Source organism: Muscardinus avellanarius (genome assembly GCF_963383645.1).
Source record: "Muscardinus avellanarius genome assembly, chromosome: 2".
Lineage (NCBI taxonomy): Eukaryota > Metazoa > Chordata > Mammalia > Rodentia > Gliridae > Muscardinus > Muscardinus avellanarius.
The window spans coordinates 48,911,336-48,927,194 of record NC_137787.1 but is presented as its reverse complement, the minus strand read 5'-3'; positions in this window follow the sequence as shown (position 1 = coordinate 48,927,194).

Genomic DNA, 15,859 nt, shown 5'->3' with positions numbered 1-15,859 from the left:
TTAGAAACAGTCTCACTAAATTGCTGAGGGCCTTGTTAAGTTGTTGAGGTTTACCTCAAACCTGTGATTCTCCTGTCTTAGTATCCCAAGCACTGGGATCACAGGTGTGTGATGCTTGACTAAACTTTATTCTTATGTGTGGGCTTCTGTGCTGTACTCCTCCAAAGTGTCTTTAATGTCAGAGACGCATGAACCTGCTTAATCTGCCAGTAGCAGGTGAAAAAATTCTTTTTAAGCCTTATTCATTTGAATTTGGCCCTTTTCTTCCTGAAGTTTGTTTTAACTAAAACTACTCTATTTTAATTATGATGCGGCAGTACCAATCTCTCAGGACCATCAGAATTAATCCTGTGACTTTACATGCCCCTCAGCATGTTGTATTTCCCTAGGTGTCTAGGTGCCTCTATAAGAGTTCTGTGGCTGTGGCCTCTAGCAAACCATTCAAGATTTTTAAGCAGGAAGGGAACAAAAGAAAAGGAGGAAAAGAACATGACAGACTTTGAACTTAAGAACCTCAAAGCTTGGGAAAGACTGAAGGGTTATGAAATAAAATCATAGAACTAAAGAAGGAAATATTAAAATAATACACATTAGAGATGAGGAAGACCGAATTTAAGAGATACCAGTGAGATTAAATGTAAACCATTTTGAGCTATGTTTAATTTACAGAACTGCATGTGAACATTTCAGGGAAAAGAAATAGGGAGGCTCATGTGTGGATTGCAGGACGGGGATTGAAGAGATTGTGTTAAAATTCAGTAAGAGAAGGAAATATAAGTTGAAGAACATGACTGAGGGAAAAAAACCCTCAAATTTTTACTTTGGATTTTTGAGTTTGAGGTGTTTGGGGGGCATCAAGAAGAATGCCATATGTCATTTGTGATTAGGGAAAAATCCTGGGATCATGATACAGATTTGGAAGTAATCAGAATGGAGGTGATTGTCAGCACCCTGAGGTTGGCTACTTGAGAGCTTTGGTATTTAAGGGAAATCAGAAAACAAGAAGCCAGTGAAGGACACTAAGAATCAAAACTGCACCCAAAGTTTCTTGGCCGTATGGACATTTTAACTTTCTAAGAGGAGATAACATATAGATAACAGATATATAAACTATTGCTCTTCTAAAGGAAATGGAAAAGAAGACAGACTTCTATGTTTTCTCTCATATGTGGAAGCTGGAGAGAAAATAGGAAACACAGGTGTCTTCAGATGAAGGAAGAGAGAGACCAGTAGTATAGTGGAAGGGGACTGGGGTGGGGAGGGAACAAAAAAAGAAGACTGAGGATGGAAACGGTTCAAATAACGCTATGGCCATATATGAGGTATTACTAATGCCAAGCTTGCTAAATGTATAGGGAGGGAGGAGTGGGGATAGATGTGGAGGGAAACGTACCATGTGCTGTGTGCATGAACATTGGTATGATTTCAAATCTCACTATGATGTATAATTGCAATGCACCAATAAAAGTATATAAAAGGCCCAAAAAATTGTACAAGAAAAAAAAGACTGACTTAAAAACACACACACATACATACTTTGTGGTATGGAATGTAGGAGCATTCTACTTACAAGCTACACCTCTAGCCTTATTTTATTATTTTATTTTAAACCAGGGTCTCACTACGTTGTAGAAGGCCTCATTAAGTTCCTGAGGCTGACTGTGGACTTATGATCCTCCTGTTACAACCTCTAAAGTTCTGGGATTAGAAGCATGCACAGCCATACCTGGCTGAAAAATATTTTAAAGAATTATTCTGTGAAGTGTCTATTCATTTCAGTTGCCCATTTCTTGATTGGGTTGTTTGTTTTGCTAGTGTAGAGTCTTTTGAGCTCTTTGTATATTCTGGATATTAGCCCTCTATCAGAGTGGTGGCTGGCAAAGATCTCCCATTCTGTAGGCTTTCTCTTTAGGTTCTTGGTTTCCTTTGTTGAGAAGAAACTTTTTAGTTTGATGCCATCCCACTTGTTAATTCTTGCTTTAATTTCCTGTGCTTTGGAGGTCTTTTTGAGAAAGTTACTACCTGTGCCTATATGTTGGATTGTTGAGCCTATGCCCTCCTCTAATAGCTTTACAGTCTCAGGTCTAATTTCTGAGATTCTATCTAACCCCAATCAGAGTGGCAGGCATAAATAAATCACAACAAATGCTGGTCAAGAAAGAGGAATTCTTTTACACTCTTGATGGGAGTGCAAACTAGTTCAGCTGCTATGAAGATCAGTGTGGAGATTCCTTAGAAAACTGGGAATAGATCCATCATATGATACAACTATACCACTCCTGGGTATCTTTCCAAAGGGCTTGATTGAAATCAGAGAACTACAGTAACATATGCATACCCATGTTCATAGCAGCACAATTTGTAATAGCTAAAATATGGAACCAACCTAGGTCTCCATCAACAGATGAATGAATTACAAAATTATGGGAAATACACATGATGTTATTTTACTCAGCTATAAAGAAAATAAAATTATGTCACTTGCCAAACTAGGGACTATTAGGAATACCAGAGAGGCTCCAGATAATGGAGGGGAAACCTCAGCAAAGTTAGAAAGGAAGAGTAGGAGAGGAAGAAGCCTGAGGTTGATTAATGGAGGAGCTACATTGGAATATGTATAAAAGTTTGAATGTAGCATGGTCAACCTGGACACTCATTGTTGGGGGGGGAGGGCAAGTGGGAGGGAGAGGGCACCAAGCACAATCTGAATGTATGCCATTTTCAATATGATCTACATGAAAATAAATAATGATTAAACATCAAATTGCACCTGATATTCATCAGATATTTCTGGAGTGGATCAGCTTTGCTGGCCAGGGCTCTGTGATCATTGTTTGGTTGCAGTTTTCCATGTTTACACAGAGCATGGAACTTTCCAGAAGCAATGCAGATTTTAAAGGCTTAGCAAAATGAACCTCAGCTAAGTCACAGGATGAGGAGGATGGGTGTCTCTGTGCTGTGCCTCCTTTCCCCAAGGAGAGATCTGCACTTTATTTAAACAAAGCCATTTTTTTTTTAAGGTAAAAAGAGCGTGTTGAGGAGATGTCTTTTTCTGTTTGTGACTCAGGTTGAGGTTTTCTGATTCTGCCACTATTTTGAATTTGAGCAATTATTAATAAGAAATATAAATTTCAGAGCTAAATATGACAGGATGTAGTGAATTTTGATGAGGTAGATTTCTTCAGGTTATAAAAGTTATTTACTATAAAATTATAGTAATATTTATAGAGTATCTCATTTTATAATAAACATTCTATATGTTTATATTATACATACATGTCTAAGTATAGATATATTCTGTATAAATATATAGAAGCATTAAATATGATAAATATATAATATACATTTTTATGCCAGTCCATGCATATCTTGAGGGTGGTGGATATTGTTAAACACTTTTCTTTCTCGAGTCAAGCTCGCTCTTGATGTAATAATTCTGATAGAAAAGTAAAGGGCTGAGAGAAACACAGTATTCATGTAGACATCTCACTCTGCCAGTACAGATGTCTTCTAGACAGCTCATTCAGTGTAATTCAAAAATAGCATACCTAGATTTGTTACTGTGTTTCTGTCATGGCATATCTTTTTCTTTCTTTAAAAACAGAATTTTAAAAGACAGGGCTTTTTAACTTCCTTCTTGATTATTTTTACACAAGGAAAATAAAAGAAATGCATATGGACGAAGCATAATAATGTAATGAAATCCTATTCCTGGATCTAGTGCTGAAATGAACATTGTTAAGTACTTTCTGTGGAGCCCTTTCTAGGGCATTTTTATTTATTTTTTTAAATTTTAAATTTTAAATTTTTATGTTTTTGCAGCACTGGAACCCAGTGGAATTCTACCTTTGAACTACACCCCCAGCCCTATATTTTTATCCTTTGTTTTTGAAACAGGCTGTCACTGAGTTGCAAAGGACCTCACTAAGCAGCTGAGGCTATCCAAGAGTGGAGATCCTCCTGTCTCAGCCTCCTGAATGCTGGAATTACAAGCGTGCACCACCACACCCGGCTACTGAACAAACAGTAATTCTTTAACAAACCAAAAGTAGTACCATAGGAGAATTTCTTTTTACTTAAGAAAAAAAATTTTAGACTTGAAATACCAGAGTCAAACTTGGTCCTGTAGAGTTTTTATTATTTAAACTATCACTCTGTAAAGGGAGGAGAAACCTCCTCCTATATCTTTCTCCTCTCTGGCTCTACTTTTCATGGTTTAGTTACTTAGTTTCCTGCTTCCTCAACAACTACTACCACTTCTATCCCATTTCCAGGAGACAGTGTACTTCAGTAAAACTTAGTTTATAGAACATCCCATACCTTCATAAACTATTTTCTGTATCCCAAGTTCCTGTTTGCTTTATGAAAAAATCATAACCCTTGTTCAAAATTTACCATTATTAATTAAATTTGCAATGTTTCAAAGCCTTTTCCAGCACTTTTTCTATGTATTGCCATTTAATTCTCACAACAATCACATGAGTTAGGTATCTTATTATCTCTTTTCTTCAAGAAAGGGATTTGAGGAACTACACATCTAAATGACTTGCCCAGGGTCACGCAGCTAAAATGTGGGGCTCAGCCAAGACAGGAGTCAGACCACCTCCAAAACATGTGCCCTCGCTAGCCAGCATTAAGAAAGCAAAACCAAACAAAAGCCTTAACTTCGAAAAACCTCCTTGTCCAAACAGGCCAGGACCTGTTGCCAGTCCCACAGGACCTTCTTTATGTACCTTAAATACACGCTACTGGTGTTTTCTCTCTGCACTGTGCGTATCAGGCTCTAGTCTCTGGAGTTTCAGATTTTTTTTTTTTCTCTCGTTACTGGGGATGGAACCTAGGGGCATTCTACCTCCAAGCCACACACCCAGCCCTACTTTTTGTTCTTTATTTTGAAACAGGGTCTCACTGAGTTGCAAAGGGCCTCGCTAAGTAGCCTAGACTGTCCTCAAACTATGATCCTCCTGTCTCAGCCTCCCGAATGCTGGGATCACAAGTGTGTGCCACCACACTGGGCTTCAGAGTTTTCATTTTTATATTTAATCATTGTTTTCTTGGTACTCACTATACCATCTGGTGTTAAAATCTGAGTGGGAAAGTTTTCTCGACATAATTTAAACGTAAGTGAATGAATGTAAGAGACACTACCAGTAGGAAGCAAGATTTTGAGTCCAAATACCACTATTTTGAAGGATAAAAAGGAAAGTTGTACTGATGGTAATTACTACTTAGGGGAAAGTTGGAAAAAAATCATGATGTAGTGTCTACTGTTAGAAAGGAAGCTAAGAAAATACACCTGGCTTTCCAGTGTATTTAAACTCACACTATCATGGTATTTTCCATCTTTTCTGTTTTAATTTTCTCAATAATACTCATCATGTAGCCTGCTATACAGTGTAATTATTTACTATGATTATGTCTTGCCCACTAGAATGGAAGTCACGCAAGAGCAGGAATTTGTTTATTCCTAGGAAACCACAACCTATAACAATGCCTGATAAAATAGGTATCCAAATAGTTGATGAGTGAATGAAGTAGCAAAGACCTTGGAATCTAGTTTCCTTTAGAGAGCCACCTCATCCAAAATGATTGTGTTAAAATAATGGTGTAGGAAGCCGCGAGTGGTGGGGCATGCTTGTAATCCTAGTACTTGGGAGGCTGACACAGGAGGACCTCAGGTTCAAGGGTAGACTCAGCAACTTAGTAGGATCCTCAGTAACCCTAGTGAGACCCTGTTTCAAAAACAAAACAAAGCCTGGCATGGTGGTGCATGCTTTCTCAGCATTCCGGAGGCTGAGACAGGAGGATTATGGTTGCAGACAGCCTCGGCTACTGTAGTGAGGCCCTCTGCAACTCAGTGAGACCCTGTTTCAAAATAAAGAATAAAAAATAGGGCAGGGGGTGTAGCTCAGAGGTATAATGCCCCTGGTTTCAATCCTTAGTACCAAACCAAACCACTACAACAAATAGCTTGGGAAGAGCTGTTTGCAATATGCAAGTGTCAGATAATGAGTGGGCAAAGGAACATACCATCACGAGTGGGGTAGGGATTCACCTGTGTGTTGGCCCTTAGCAGATCCATTGCCTGAGTGCCAGTCCTTGGCAAAATCATTTTTGTCTCAGAGACATTAACAAAAAATCAGGCAGGCTTGGCACCATGACCTCAATGGCTCTGCATAAATGGCACATGCTGCCTGACTACCTCATCTCATTCCACATGAAGGAATGACATAATTCTTCATTACCTGTTTTTTTCTATGATTATTTAGGATGATATATAAATACGTATAGATTTAGGTGAGAACTTCATTCCTAGAAACGTGGTCTTCTTCAAATTGGGCTGGAATTACCTGCTTAACAGAGTAGAAAATGCATTTTTACAAAATACACTGGAAGTAAAATGCTGTTGCTACAGCCCAGCTATCTGGCCTTTGATTGATGAATGGGGAGCATATTCCAAGAATCAGGCCTAACCGAAAAGAAATGGATTTAACATAATTTAATAATAACTTGATTTGCATGTTTTTGTCTATTGAAATAATTGCTTGAGCTTTTTTCTATCAATTTATTTCAAGCATATTTTTCTACATTAGGTATAACCTGTCAAAATGTTTATGTGTTGAAAAATGTCACTTGTTAATATGGTATGAGAACTAAGGAATAAATATGTTTATGATTTATTCGTTGGTGTCATATTAATGGATAACTCTCCTTGGAAAGCTGGAGAGGACACTGAATTTTTGGAAATATATATTTCATACCTAACAGTATTATCATATGACAAGTATACAATATGTTTTTATAAAGATATGTCTTGGTACCACATATTTTAAAATATGATATTAAATACATTAGTAGACTTGTGTTACTTTCTGTACTATACTATATATGTTACTATATACATGCTATATATATATATATATATATATATATATATATATATACTGCATAGATGAAATTAATCGAATGAGAATTTTTTGAGAATTAAACCGTAGTTCCTTGAGATTAATTTTATGATCATAGCTTTTCCATTTCTAGTTTTTCATTGTTCATTTTTCACACTTTGGCAAGCTAATCTTTAGCATCAGCCAAAATTTTACTTGGATATTTATTGTAATTGCCTTACTTGATAAGTGAGAAAACTTTTTTACCTGCCTGATTTTAGTTGGATGAAATAACTGATTTTCCTCTAGTTCGCTTTTTATTCTATAAAATCATATTTTATTAAGTGAGGAAAAAATCAATCATAATTTAAGAAAGTGCAATTATTTTTGCCATAATTTTTAAATAAGGCAGAATGAAGAAAACTCAATGCATCTTATCGTCATTGACTATATGTGTTATTTTAATGAATCAAACTCTCATAAAACTTATAAGCATGTATTGAATTTATTTCAGAGGTTGTGTAAATATTTTATAACATTTAGAAATTACAGATTCCTAAAAATGCCCTAAATGTTTTGGTGACTTTAATTGATTGGTTTTCTGACAGGTTATCAAAGTAATACTGTCAATACTGCTCCTAATAGTAACAGTGATGTGCAGATGGTGTTCATTTATTCTTTTCTTTTGGTAATACCAGACCTATTTTTTTTTTTTTTGAAACAGAGTTGCTGAGAGCCTCACTAAGTAGTTGAGGCTGGCTTCCAACCAGCACTATCCTCCTGTCTCAACCTCCCAAATACTTGCATTACAAGCCGTGCGCTACCAAGCCCCGCTTATGATAATTTGTTTTCTAAAAATTAATCTATGGTATAAATTCTGTAAGATTTCATTAACTTGCAATATTCCTTTTGGTAGTATGACTAAAGCTATTATTGTAATGTTTAGATAATTTGAGTCTCATATAAAATAAGAAACCTCTATTAAATGCTAACAATGAGTAGCAGAATGTTTGCATTTTGCTTTTGAAAAACCATATTCTTTGCAAAAATCAAAGTTATTGTACTCAAGTATATTCCCATTATAAACGATTACTTGCAAGATATAGGAAAATGTGAGTGTGCCCTTTTCACACCCGATCTTAGAGGCATCATTCTGGCACGAAACTCCAACCACTTCCAAACATGAACAAACCTTAATTTTAATTAAGCTTTTTTTTTTTAAAAAAAAGAATTGGATCATAATGCACATTCTTTTAACTTGGGTTGGAGGAGATCAACATTCTTTGGAATTAGATAGATTTACTTGTGTAGCTGAAGGTCTTTCTTTGGTCAAATTTATCCAAGTAGTTTCCACTGCTGCCCATGGGGAGCATTTCCTTTGCATGGCACTTCTGAGGAAAGGCAAATAAATTTCCAAATTGTTTAAAGTCAGCTTGTTCATCAAGCCAGAAATGTGGCTTTAAAAAAAAGAAAAAAGGAAGCCAGGTGTGGTGGGGACGGTTATATTCTCAGCATTTGGGAAGCTGAGACAGGAGGATCTGGGTTTGCAGTCTCACTACTCAGTGAGACCCTCTTTCAAAAATATAGAATAAAAAAAAGAGAAATCTTTTTTTATTCTACCAGTGTTTGCCAAACTTTCCCACATTCTCTTTGTTTTGCTCATCACTACAGTATGATTTCACCTTGTATTTGTCATGTTAACCATGAAGTAAATCATTATCAGAATACTTGAGATTTTTCTTTCATTGATTCTTATCTTACCTTGTGTGCCTTTCCAGCTTTTTTTTTTTCTTTTCTGTCTTTAGGCCTTTCGTTTCGGAGTATTGGAGTATGTTTGATGGTGGTTAGTTTAATAGAGGTTTTTCTGCCTCAGTAATATTGATATTTCGAGTCAGATAATTCTTTGTCGTCAAAGGATGTCCTGTACTTTGCAGGCAAACCAAATGCCAGAACAATATTAGTTGTGATAATGAAAAGTGTCTCCATTTTCAAATGTCCCTTGGGCGAGGGTACAAAAACATTCTTAGTTGATGCCAAATATCTTCTGGTGGAAAAAACCCAACCCCAGCTGATACCAAATGTTCCCGGGGGTGGCAAAGTCACCCTGTTAGAGAACTGCGGTTCAGTAGCATTTCGTATCTTATATTTTCCAGATGTATGCTTCTCAGGAGCAGGTGGCTCTCCCTGAACCCAGAACATGTTTTCAAGTGCAATTAAAATTGCCAAAAGTATAATATTATTAAACCTTCATTCCATTTATATATAATTGACATAGACCTAGAAGAAAATTACAGATGAAAAAGTCTTATTCAACTTAGCATTAATGTCCTCACCTACCTTTAGGAATATCTGTAACTTGAAATCCTGAAATCAGACTTTTTAAAATTTTTGTGGTACTAGGAATTGAATTCAGGGGCATTCTACCACTGAGCTATACCCCCAGCCCTGTGTTTTATATTTTATTTTGAAACAGGGTCTCACTAAGTTGTGGAGGGTCTCACTAAGTAGCTGAGGCTAATTGCAAACCTGTGATCCTCCTGACTTAGCCTCCTAAGTACTGGGATCACAAGCATGCACCACCATACCTGGCTTCTGAAATCAGACTTTCTTTTTTATGTTTTGATATGATTTCATTTAGTACTTTATCTCTTGATACTTTAAAAATTATGAAATTTAATCTAGTGTAGTACAATATAATATGTAAACAATATGTAGAACTTCCAGAATGAAAGCTGCATCATGAAATTTAAATATGTATGGTTTTCCTTCCACACTTAAAACCTAAACATTTATTTTCTAATATGTGAGTATAATCTTCAATTTAAATGGAAATTATATGAAGTAAAATATTGATATTTTACCTGAAATTTATAAAATGCAGTGAATTTTGTGTGTGTGTGTGGTACTGGGGGTGGAACCCAAGGGCTTTTCTACCTCCAGGGTATACTCCCAGACCTATTTTATATTTTATTTGGAAACAGCATCTCACTAAGTTGCTGAGAGCCTCACTAAGTAGCTGAGGCTGGCTTTGAACCTGTGTGATCCTCCTGTCTGTCTCAGCCTTCCAAGTGCTGGATTACAAATGTGCGCCACCACGCCCGGCATGAATGTTCTTTAATAATGAAAATCCCATCCTATTTAGGAAATGTAGATTAGTAGCACATAATCTTTTCTTTATTGGTGCACTATAGTTTCACATCACAATGTGGATCATGTTGACAATGGCATATATTCACACAGTATTTGGTCCCCCCCTTACCCAATTTCCTCCCTCCTGATGTTGAGTGTCCAGGTGAACAATGTTTTATTCACATCACATAGTCGCGTGTAGCTTTTCCATGAATGGACCTCAGCCTTCCTCCTCCCCTACCCTTCCGTCCTGGCTCCACTGAGGGTCTCTTCTGTTATGTGGAGTCCCTCTGGTATCCCAGATACTCCCTAGCTTGAGCATATGAGAGAAAACATATGTTCCTTCTCTTTCTGTGCTTGGCTAATCTCGCTTATCATAATGTTCTCTAGGTCTTTCCATCTTCTTACAAATGACATAATTTTGTTCTTTATTGCTGAGTAGAATTCCATTGTGATAGCACATAATTTTGAAATTAAAAAATTTTGGTGCTCTCTTTCTATGGAAAATGACCACCAACAACAAAACTGTCCTTCACAATGAAATTTAGACTATTTCAAAAAATGTTTCCTGTATTTTTATACTTAATGTTCTTATTTCCGTTCTTAGTATATATTCATGTTTAATGAATTTCCTGTTGACTTTAAAAGAAATTTCTATTATGGACTATTTTAAAAGAATTACCTATTTCGAGCTCTCCCCACGGTTTAGTTAAGTCACTTCCTTTCCAGAAACAACACTGAACTTTGAAATGAAAATGTGAATGTGAAATTCAAACACTGTATTCATTTTAATATATTAATTTACTGTTTTGGTTTCAACACACCAATCTTTAAATCTTCAATTCCTGACTTTATATAATTTCTATTTTTAATTACTTTCAAAAGATTTGAATATAGCAAATGGAATAAAAAGATGAAGTGTTTTTTGTTTTCAAATTAATGCAAACTACATTATATATATTATATTTAGTACTAATTCTAAATAGAATATTGATTTTAATTAAATCAATAGAACTTTACTGAAAAATAGCGAGGAAATGAAACTTACTAAAATCTAATATTCGGGTAATATCTATACCACTAAGATTAGTGGGGTACTAAAATCTATGTGCAGTGTCATACTGAAACTGCTTTTATATTCATCTTATTGCATCATAGAAAATATCTGAGTAGCACTTATACAGATTTTGATGTTTTTATTCAAATAAAACTTTTAAAAATAAATATGCTTAAGTGAGAAATATGTCATGGTCTTCTATATTTTTTAAGAGCTATTAAATAAATAGTAAAGTAAAAACATTACAGAGCTGAATTTTCCTCAGGAATCAATTAAATCATATAAAGTATTATGTACCACTTAATTGAGGGAACAGATTTTTGAATTATAAATCCTACTCTTTGATCTGCAGAGACTTAGAATTTTATGTAGGAATCTTCCAGAACATGACCCAAAATTATTCTGGTTCATTACTTTGAAATTCTACACACAGTGATCTCTACCTAATATTAACCATTGTAGAACATGATTGGTATAATACATTTATGTCTTAAGACTCTTTTGGTGGGATGGGGGAGGAGTTTGGCATTGGCTCTTGGGTGGGGTTGCAAAGGAAGTTAACATTATGACCTCTTTATTTTGCTCTATTCTTATGGCATAAACTTTAGTAATAGCTTACTTAAGAGAGACCTGAAGCTGATTCCAGCTTGTTTAATTCTAGATCCCCTCAGGAATGCCATTAAAAACAGTTTATAAGATGTGGTTGGGTATAATATTTGTGGTGTTTTATGATAATCCAAATTCATAGCTCTTCTTTTACCAGGTATTTCTGTAGCTCTTTCTCAATTTCGCACAGAACTGCAATTCTTTGTTATTTCAGCTGCTTCAAGGAGGTTTATTTTGGAAATGTATATTGACTAAAGTTCCTTAGGCCACCCTCACTTAGCTCTTTGTAGTAAAGGTCACATTTATTTAAAATCGTAGGCTTTATGGCTGAGAAGTACATTAGAGCCAGCCAATTTCCATTCCCACTACTTCCCTGACCCTGGCTTTGGCCTTCAATACCTCTTGCCTGGTTCCTCATACTCCTTTCTTTTCTCTCACCTTTTTCTATTTTCTCACTCTCCTTGCATCTCTGACCATGTCTCATCCTGGCCAGAGGCTTTGAGAATCCTGCCTTTGTCCAGACCCCTTTATCTGTACGCTCCCCTCCTCAACATCTGCTATGCCCTTATGTTTTCTCATTACTCCTGTACGCTACACAAACTGGACAATCACTGTGCCCTGGGGAAGAGTTTCCTTTGCTGTCTGTGCTTCCCTTCCACTGAGATTTTCAAGAACGAATACAAATTTAGTTGTCTGTAAGAAGCTTGCAGGTTCAACTCTCATTTTAACTAAGCTTCTTGGGGTCTCTCTATAACCCTCCACAAACAAATGTAATATCTCTCTTCTCTTTGAATTGCCATTGTATTTCTTGTGATTTTATTTCATTTCATTTTTCTTTTTAATCTAATTTTATTGGGGCATTTAATTATACATCATAATGAGATCCAAAGTGATAGGAAAATACACACACATAGCACTCGGTGTTATTCCCTCTGGAGTCCCCCCCTCCACTCCTTGTACATGTTATTAAGTTGGCATGGATAATTTTATATTTATGCATAGTATTATTTGAACTATTTCATTTTGTTTTCCTTTTAAGGCCAGTTTTCAGTCTCAGAGGAAAGGCCTGGGTTATAGTCAGGCAAATCTTGTTTTCTAATCAGTTCCGTTTAACTACCCTGAGTAGGGATTAGGTTGTGGTATGAATTCTTTAATATTCTGAGGACTCCAATCCTTGCAAACACAGTAGCAGTTGGCATTACCTAAGTATTGGAAGTATAACTAACTCTTACTTATGAAGGAATGTTATTTTACTATTTATGAAAACAGTATCCTGAAGAATCTCAATGATGTTACCACCCACAGAGAAAATGCTTCCTTTTCCAAAAACAGTACACTAAAGAAGTTTGTATGTGGGAACTGAATGAAAATGTGCCATTAAGGAGAAATCTAAAAATTACTTGTTTGTATGTGCATGTATATTAAAAGGTGGGATAAGAAGAAGGTTGATTTTTCTTTTTCTGCTTTCTTATTTTTGTTTAAGTTTATATGTATCCACTAACTGTAATCATTTAGAGCCAGCAAGGGTCACTTGTGAATCCTAATGCCAATTTCTAATTTTGAAGGGTGAAATTGCTGTGGCTTAGCATTGGGAGATTATAGGCATCCTAATCTCTTATTTTTCTTTGATATTCTTTGAGTGCAGATTGGAAAACAAATCTAGCGTGTTTGTAAAGAAAATATACAAGAGGGTTTATTAATTAATTGAGTAATATAAATAAGCTCGTAACTGGGTGTGGTGGAGTATACTTATATTCCTAGTACTTGGGAGGCTTGAGATAGGAATATCATAGGTTCAGGTTAGCTTTGGCAACTAAGTGAGATACTGTTTCAAAACAAACAAACAAACAAATAAATAAATAAATAGCCTGGAGGTGTAGTTCAGATGTAGAACATCCCTGAGTTCAAACTCCAGTATCACACACACAAAAAAAAGAAAAGAAAAAGAAAGAAGAAAAGAAAATATGTTTCTAAAAATAATAATTTTCTCTTATACTTTTTCTGTATCTTCAATGGAACACTGTAACCTGAATATCACAGCAAAATTTAGTATCAGCTATATTTAGCTTACATTTAGTCCAAAGGGCCAGTGACAGAAATAGGGAAATGATGATTTAATTATAAGACATTCTTTAGGAAGGACTTCAGTCTGTACCCGCATGTTGCTAGGCACAAAGGTATCTGGGATTACACTGAATGCTTTTTTTTTCTTTCAAAATTTCTCAGGACTAAAAGAGTAAATGGCTATACATCCGTATATTAATTAAATTTAAGAGTCTGTGACATCCCTACCTGACACCCCTAACTCATTTTCCAAGGAACATTCTGAAACTTACTCTCTAACAAAAACTCCTTAATGAACATGTAAAATGTCAACAAAGTTTTCAGTGTTTTCTCTTTGAGAAGAAGAATGTTCAAAAGACCCTCTTTTCAAATGGCAGAAAAGAACTTTTATCTTCCTTGCAGATGCCTCTTTAAGTCAAACTTTTAACAGATTTAATATAGGGACTTAAGAACTTTTTTTTTTTTTTTTTCTCATACTGGGTATTGAACTCAGGGACATTCTATCTCCAAGCTACAACCCCAGCCTTATTTTTTATTTTTTGTTTTGAAACAGGATCTCACTAAATAGCTGAGGCTGGCCTCGAATCTGCAATCATCCTTTCTCAGCCTTCCAAGTACTGCGATTACAAGTGTGTGCCACCACGCCTGACCAAGAGCTTTTAACTTTCTACCTCAGCTTAGTTTTTTCAATAATTTTCAATTTGATTTCACTTGGAAAACTACTTGGCTCATTTATAATATAACAAAATCAGTGGCAAGTATGTTGATACTAAGCAAAACTATTTCACACTGCAACTTTGATTAATATGCATTTTCCAAAACTCATATTTCAGATATTTGGGTTTCTTTAGATTATACAAAATCACGCTAACTTGGTAGAATAAGAGGCATCCGGATTTGCCAGAATGTATGAGGTTATGACAGCACTTGGTAACTCCTTGGGAAATATCATGTAATTCCTGTCAGATTTCAGACAGGTACTTTTGAATTTTTGAATCATTAAAAGGAGAACAAATACAATTTATCTACTGTTACTTCATGTTTTTTCAATCTCATGTAATATCTGGCTAACTAGAATTTTTTTGAGTTTCTTCATTGTTTTTGCCAGAGATTCATATTTATCCACTTGAGTCACATAAGATAAAAATTGCAGTCTTTTGTACTGAACCAGTAATTATCATTGACTATAACTTTTCCATAAACATAATACTATTGAGAAAAGTAATCTTTCTTGAGTTTTTTTTTTTTTTTCCGGTACTGAGGATGGAAACCAGGAGCATTCCATCCCCGAGCGACAACCCCACCCCTATTTCTTAATCTTTATTTTGAAACAGGGTCTCATTGAGTTGCAAAGGTCCTCGCTAAGTAGTAGCTGAGGCTGTCCTCAAACCACGATCCTTCTGTCTCAGCTTCCCAAATGCTGGGATTATAAGTGTGCGCCACCTTGCCTGGCTATTCTTTTTTGAATTTTGAAAGGAAAAAAGGGGAGGCATTTTACTTGTATTTCCTTTTATTTTATGGTTATTTTTGCCAGCTTTATTTTCATAACTTTTTATTTGGAAATAATTTTAAACCTAGTATAAATTTGCAAGAATAGTAGAAAAGATATTGTTTAATTTACATTGACTTACTGTTAAGATCTTACCTCATTTTCTTTATCATTTGCTTTTTTTTCCTCAGTGTGTGTATGTATGTGCATGTGTACGTAATATGTCTTATATTACATATGTATATATGTATATGCTTATGTATTTTTCTAAAACATTTGAGGATGGATTTTTTCCCCCAGTAACTTTCATTGTCCCTCTATCTTTGTTGTTTTTAGATATCCATGTTTATGGTTTATGCAAGACATTTTGTACTGATTAAGGTGGTGATAATAAGACAGAACGGTCAGGTAACTTTACTTTCCCATTATTAGTAATTATCCTACTGGCACTTGTCTACTTAGTTTATAGGACCACTACGAAAATTTATAGACTCTTGGAGCCACTATATTCAAAAACTTCTCTTGGATTTTTGTTGTATCTATCTTTGAAGTTTTTTGACTAAGATGGCAGAGAATAAAGGGAAAGGTGGTCTATATAAATACTGCTAACTCCACAGGGGCAGAATTAAT